Raw genomic sequence first — 8,165 nt, forward strand, 5'->3', positions numbered from 1 at the left:
AACAACTGGCGTCTGTTGAAATTTTAAGTTTGGGTCTGTATGAAAAAACAATTAATAAGCTACAACTTGAAGGGCTGAAGATTCCATCTTTAATTATTGATTATAAAACACAGTTCACCGACAGCGAATGGAATAAAATTCAATTGTTTGAATGGCATTATAGTTCCTTTTGTAAGAAAGAACGTCAGACTATGAAGATGAGCAGGACAGTAAATGGGAATTCTTTAGATTATGTAAAGAGTTGGCAGAAAAAGGACAAGAACTCAATCAGTTGTGCTTGAAGGTATGTCAACGGAATGTTGCTCGAAAGTTTGCTGCTGATGCAATAAATGGAATTACTATCCATCTTGAAAGTATCCATCGACCTGAGAAAATAGAAGCCGACACAGAAAATGCTCTAAGAAACATATCTGCTCCTCAGTTTCAGAATATCATTTGTTTTGTGTGCACATAAAGCAGGAGTACACATTGGTATCGAATTGCAGGAATTACAACATAATGTTGAAATGTATGACGATATGTCTCTGATAGTTCGTGCCTCTCTGAAGAAAAGACACAAAGTTTATGTGCCTGTCATACTCTTCTTTCCCAAAGGCTGCCTTCCGCCTGGTGAGCGTTTTCTTGCAAGAAGTCATCTAAAATCTGGAAAACTCCAACCCCATTATGTATCCCTTTCATCTTGTCTGGATGACCAAGATCTCCCAGAGAAATATAGAATTCTTGACTCCTTTTGCTTTCAATGTTATAAAGAGGAGAAACATTGGCTTGCTGACCCCTTAGATATGAACCACTTTCAAATAATGAGAGAATGGTGCTTGCACGTTCCTTTACCATTCCAGTGTTTATTAGAACAAACACTACTGAACAAAGACAGCCTCAGGCGTCGATCGTCAGATGATTTCTACACATCAAAACTGTCTTCTTTATATTGTCATTTTGATTCATAACTGAAATACTTAACATAAATTACAGTGGTCTCATACCAGATATTATAACAGATGAGTTGTTCATCAACTACTATAATGTTACATCTGTTTTTTCCATCACATCAGCTGCGAAATGGATACGTCTCACAAAAGCAGCAGTTCCAGAACTTTGTCACTTTAAAATATTACTGAAACCATATCAACATTGCTATATAAAAACCATATCAACATTACTATATAAAAGCAAGTGACATCTCATCTTCTGAACATTTGATTTGTCTTAGAGTCTGCCATCTTGTATTTGTCATTGACAATCTTGTCCACCTCAAAATAGCTACCAATCAGCTACCAATATGAGTCAAAGTCTGCGAAATGGAGACAGACGTCTTAAGAAAGCTGCAGATCAAGAACTTTGTCACTTAAAACGTATCTGAAACCATATCCACTTTGCTATATAAAAGCAAGTGATGTCTCATCTTCTGAACATTTGGTTTGTCTTAGAGACTGCCATCTTATATTTTTCATGGACAATCTGGTCCAGCTCACCATGAAAACTGACCCACAACCTGGTGAAAGGAGAATAAATCAACTATGCACCCTGCCCATTACAATCAAAGGCATTCCAAAGGATTCAAACAATGTATTAACATGGCATCTTCCACTGTGTGAAGAAAAAGAAGATTGTGCATGCAAGGAAGCACCACCTCTGAAAAAAGAAGATCTAGAATGGGTTCTACTAAAGATGACCTCTGATGAAGAGTGTGCTTTTGAACGTTTTCAGCAGCAAGCCAAATGGGGCCTGAAATACATATGGACAAGACTTACATCATTACAGCGCTTCACAAACATTATAGACAAAGCGGCTTCGATGGAAAATTCAGAATTTCAGGAAGAAAACATGGATCTAGATGAAAGCTTTTCATCCTTGGCCATTCTTGATTTGGAGAAAATGGATAAAGTTAGTAATAATGATAGAAATGAAAACTTCCCACTAAACATCTCCACTGAAGATATAGAGAGCATTAATGGAGCCATTACCTCCATTACATCAGTTGACAGTAATGGGGATACAATCGAGGATATGAAAAACATCCAGGATGATCCAAGTGTATATTGTGATTTGTTACCATATATTGATATCAGTGATATAGATGAGGAGGATGTACATCCAATTTATAAAGATAACATGAATGAAAAAAGAGGAAAAGAAGAGGAAGAGGAGGAGGAAGAATATTCAGATATTAGGATAAAAGTTGATGCTAATAAAGATATTCTCCAAGATGTTCAAGCCCTCCTTGAAGAAATACAGATACCATTTATGACAAACAAAGATGAAACTGTTGTCTGCGGTACTGATAGTAGCATACTAGAGTATCAAGATCTAAACAACACACCATCACCGCCACTATTATGCCGCCATCCTCCACCCTCCAGTGGTAGAGATGACGACATAACCACATTGAAAGTGGTTCTCGATGATTTTTTTGGAGAAGGCTGAACTGAGTGAAACAAATGATAAGGTTCTGTTTGCACCTGACTACAAGATTGCCAGAAATCTTTTTAAGCTTATAGATGGGAACAAATGTATGCAACATTTCTTCCAGAATTTCCAGTACTGCACTTGAGAAAGTCTAAACTCATGAATTTAATATCAGCTTATGAAATATCAGGCCTCATTCATATACTGAAATATATGAGAGCTGATAATATTGAAAAAGACTGCAGTAAATTGGTAAGTATCGAGAACATCGAGACAGCCACGCGAAATGTTTGGCAATTGTCAGCAGCTTTGCATATCTCGGTTATCATCACGTTCATCAACTCGCTACCACATTCACATGCAGAGGAGCTCGAAAAAAAATTTGTGTGATCAGGAGTTATCCGTCAGCCAGCTTGAATTGAGATGGGGACAAATGTTGAAAGAATTCACTAAGAAAACATCCACTGAGAATAAAACGTTTTCCCTGCACATTGATGTAATGAGGCATTGTGACGAAATTGTAGCCATCGCCGTTGCTGAAAGACTAGAAGGAAAAGATGGATACAACTTACTACTGGCCGGTGTGAAGTCTTCACTTCCGTTCTCGTTCTTAAATGGAGCTTCCAGTTGTGCTGGATTTTGCACACGGCTTTTGACAGAACATTACAAATCAAGTCACTTTCACAGACAAATGAAACATGCTCTATTCAGTACCTCTCACAATGGTAGTATTGTCAGGTTTGGATTAGACACTGCTCGAGAGATTGACCACAGAGATGCAAAGAAATGCATTCGACCGGGGGCCACACTAAGCAATGTAATGATAAGGATGTCCCCAGTAGACGAGCAGAGACAAGTCCATAAAGTAATCCAGTCTGTCATCTCAGGAGAGGATGCTTCGAAGATTAAGCAAGATGAGACAAAAGACGAAGAGATAGCATCCAAAATTTCAGAAAGGTACATGGGAAGAAAAGCCAGTGATAATGACTTGGGCCATTTTGTAAGAACAGTTTGTCTGATACATCGAAGAAAGGGAATGTCATCAAGTTTTGATCCCATTCTAAGAAATGTATATCACAAGGAGAATTCAGAGGTTCAGCAAGAGATGTTAGATTCAACCACAGAAAAAATAGGAACATTCATGATTCACAGATATGCAGCAAGAGAGTGTCTATTGGGTATGACACTTAGTGATTGTCCTAACACCGAATTGATAAAAGGACCCAAACATCTCAGTAACAGAATGAAAAGATCAAAAGGGTCAACAATCAAGAGGACTAAAGGCGTACCAAAAATACATCATGTAAGAGCATGAAAGAAAAAAGCGAGGAGAAAAGAAAAAGGCCAGTAAAGAAGATGACAACGATTGTGGACTGTCTAAGCTCTTCCATGAATACTTGTCAGTCAATCTTTAAGCCAGATGGGACAAAATCATCCACTAATAAATCAGCTGGTGTGAAAAGAGCTCTTCTCGATAAAGAAAATATCTGATACTAGAGCTACAAGTGAGAAAAATGAAGATTTGCCAGACTTAGATGAGTTCATCCTAAGAGATTTCAAAGCTGTTCCACAGACCATAAAGAAACAAACGAAAGCTTCAGTTGTAGAATTTGCCGGTGTGAAGTTCAAGACATCAGCTTCGACTGGAGACCAGTACTTTGAGTACGTATCAAAGGCAATTCTTCACAAGCTGATAGGACACCTTCCAAATTTACGTCACATTGTTATATGTGAGGAAAAATATTCCTTCACACCAGACACACTAAAAGCACATACAAGAAAAAGGCGGGATTCTAAAGGAAAAATATCTATCTTACATTTGAAGGAGGAAAAAGAGGTGATCAATGAAGATAAATTTCACAAGCCCTCTGTCGTGGGAACAGCGACCGGCAAGAAACTTGTAAGTTCCTATTTAGGCAATAACATTGATCAGCTTCTTCTTAAGCAAAATATTATACTGGATATAGACAGTGAAGCTCTGCTGACAGCATGTCATTGCCAAGAGGTCCCCTGCACATGTTGTCCTTTCACAACACCACTGAGAGTTCGATTTACTTCCGGATCAGGAATTGTTGGTACGGAGAAGCTGTCTAACATCAGGCAGAGAAAGGGAGAAGCAGAAATGGCTCAACTTGATTGGATGAAGGAGCTTGATGCTGAGTTGTCTGATGGAGATTCTGTTGTCAACTTTGTATCATCAGCTGATATCGACACAGTCCTAATTCACCTATTTGGTATCAGTCTCCACTGGAAAAGAAACCAAACTGGAACCTTTACACGCCCTGTTTATGTTTGGTTACAGAAACAAAAGCCTGAGCTGTACAACATCTCCAAAATCATAGAAAGTATTGAACGATACTTCAATAAGAAGTATTCGGCGGCTCTGATTGCCATCATTTTGTGCATGGGAGGAAATGACTTTTTGCCACAACATTATGGAATTTCACACGAAAAGATTTTATTGAAAGCCATTGACAATCAAGGTCTTGAGCTTTTCAAACTCTTTCACATGGAAATCCATGAGACAGATGAGTCAGTTTCATCCATAATGCTAAATATTGATGCATACATTTCCTTTTTAAACAATTTGTACTGTCCAAAGATCTACAATGCAGCTGCATTGTCCTTTGAAGAAGTAAGGCAAGTGACGATCAAAATGCCTGGGAAAGAATTGCGACATCCACAAACATGGATGCCCCCGGAAAGTACCCTGAGGAATTTAGGAAGCCTTATTCAAGTTCAGATAGATTATTTAGTGACTATATGGTGTCACGAGGCCGCTTTGCCAGATCTTCTTCGATACTGTTGTATTTCCATGTGTCCAGACGGTGAAGTTTATTACAGTTTTGGAGATGATGTTCATGTATCTGACAAAGAACAATTATTATCAATACCAGAGGAGCTACTCCAGGAGAAAATTAATTGTGCGAAACAAACTATAGTACGAACATCAAAGAAACGTGCCTTGCATGATACACCATGCAAACAGAATCCGAGAAAACGACAGCCTCTAATGTCAACACCAAGGTAAGCATACAAACATTTTTAACTCAACAAATTTCTTTTTTTTTTTTCTCTTTCTTTTTGGGTTATCTATGAACAAGCTGTGCAGTTGAATTTGAATTGTAATTAAGCACACCACACATACATACATGTACATTGATGTTATACACAGTTTAAATTATTCTATTTGATTAAAAAATGCTTCAGTAAGGTTTATCAGATAGCTATTCATAAAATAAACAAAATTATTTTTAGACCATTTTAAATGTATAGCTACTTCTCATAGATTTCTGCTTCTCATTTTTCTTGGCAACATCTCTGAAAGAAAAACTGTTAACTTTGCAGCTAAATATGAGGAAAATTTGTACTGGACTGTTTTGGTCAAACGTCACATATCAAATGTCCAATTGTAGATCAATTTACATTTTGTCAACATCAGTACTTGTTTTCCTAAGTAGATGCATTCTTCTTGGGACAAAACTTTGCATGCATCTATGTGTTAATTATCCGTATTAAAATGATCTACATACATTACCGTGGTGCATCTATATATACATTTTTGAGGAACCCATAAATCGTATTCCATCAAGATCTATTTTTGAATCTAAATTTCATTGTTTACCATACAGCAGTGTCCTTGGATAAATTTGTGTTCTTTTCCAGAAAGATGAAGTTTTCCTAGTGATCAGCAACCAGACGTTGTAAATCACAACCAATAATATACTACAGGACTTAGAAAGGAATGATGAAAATATCGAATGGCCATTAAAGTCCAATGCAATTCAGATAGGATAACGACTCGTACCTTCAAAAGGAATTCATTTGAAATGGAAATACCACATAATGTGGACAGTGTACCCCATAGGGCAGCATTTGGAACAGTTGTAAATACTATGCTGAAATAATTCTAGGATTTTGTAATAAGCATGGATAGACGCACAGTTGATATTTTACCATAGATGTTACCTCTGATGTGTTCTGTTTCGGATGTACGAAATGTTTATGTAAACTTTGACAATACTTTTAATACATATCATCATTTGGAAAATAAATATCAAGTTCGTTCATTGGACTTTATAAATTTACAGTTCAGTCTGCAATAGATGTTGAACATATTTTGTACAAAAGTGTTCCAGTAGAAGAGTCATATGTAACAATGGGGCATAGCAAATGATTTTTTTTAATAAGTTCATGTGTTTACCATCTTAGAATTTCTAAAAGTATTATGTGATATTTTTTTGTTTTTAAAATGCACGTTCATTGAAATTAGAAAAGCAGGTGCATTATTCTTTGAGACCGACAAATTACAATGTGGGATGTAACAACATTTATATGGACTATTCATAAATTCATCTAGAATGTTTCTATGTGGCTGGAAGAAAAAAATCACATGAAGTAATAAGCTTTTATAGTAATGAAATGCATATAAAACGACGCTCATTATATTGTCCAAACACTTGCTTCAATTGCATGTTTGGAGGTCTGTGAACTAATAACCGGGTGCATACAGTAGTTTACACCAGCCTGGAAGAACTCATCAGGCTCACACAGGCATGGGCTTGGGATGTTAATAGCAGAGAGCCACTCAGCTGGGGTGTCATATTACCTTGGATAGAAACTATCCAAATTTTTGGGGCCTGTCCTATGAGTAGATTGGGTTTCACCCTCCAGCGGTTCTGTTAATAATGTTTGGTCTAATTGTCTTCCAGTCATTACAGATTTTTGAAAATAGCGCAAGACAGCTACTGGGTCATGAATGTCCTTGCTGTGGCAACAAAAAGGAGGATGTCAAGGTACTTAAATTACTGAATTCAGGTAGAATTTTGTAAACTAAGAAGGCGTCAATATATACTGAAACAAGAGAAAAAGAAAAGCAACGGAGTCTAAGAATCTTAAAATTTGTCAGTTGTATCTAACTTTCCTAATTCAAAGAGCAAACACTCATTCATGTGCATGTGGCAGTGAGAAATAAAGATATCCACTGTAAACATGTAATTGAAGCCAAGCTATATACATGAATTAATATATTTTACTTGGATAACAAAGCAGAAGATATCCAACAAGATTAACTAGTTAATAGATATATTAGCAATCGGTGCTTATCGGTGTGCGTGTGTTTGTGTTAAACCAGTCTTTAATATTAAGAAAATAGTTACCTTTTTGCAGATGGAAACATAAACAGGTCACTTGGCACAAAAATACATAGTCCAGCAATGTAAAATGAACTAATTAGAGTTAGCTGCATCTTATTATGCGTTATTATTACTCATCTAGACAAAAGAATTTCCACTATCTCATATAAAGCAGTGTATCGCTGAAAAGGCACAGATTGGCCTCAAGAAGGAAATTTTGTTTTTCATATACTTTGATCAAAGACTATTGATCGATTTTTTGTCTAAGCATGAATGCATACAGCAACCATACAACATGGCATCTCATAATTGGATCTTTCCGAAAAATATTTTTTAAAACATCTTACACTTCTTCCAAAATCACAGCCATGTTGTCAACTAAACAAGAAGACCTGTAATTTGTCATTACAGTATGATGCAGATCACCAATGTTGGGATGTTCGGTTACATCATTATGAGGTTCAGTGTTTCTTGATCCAGTACCATGCTCTTCACTGGTACGTTGTACTATTGCTACTATACCAGCATGCTCGCTAGTCCCTGAGTTGGGAAACATGGCCACGACATTATTCTGTTGTCTGATAGTTGGAACTGTGGGTACATTACTGTACATTGCACCAGTGT

Source organism: Sinohyriopsis cumingii, chromosome 12, assembly GCF_028554795.1.
Source record: "Sinohyriopsis cumingii isolate HCF-2022 chromosome 12, ASM2855479v2, whole genome shotgun sequence".
NCBI lineage: Eukaryota > Metazoa > Mollusca > Bivalvia > Unionida > Unionidae > Sinohyriopsis > Sinohyriopsis cumingii.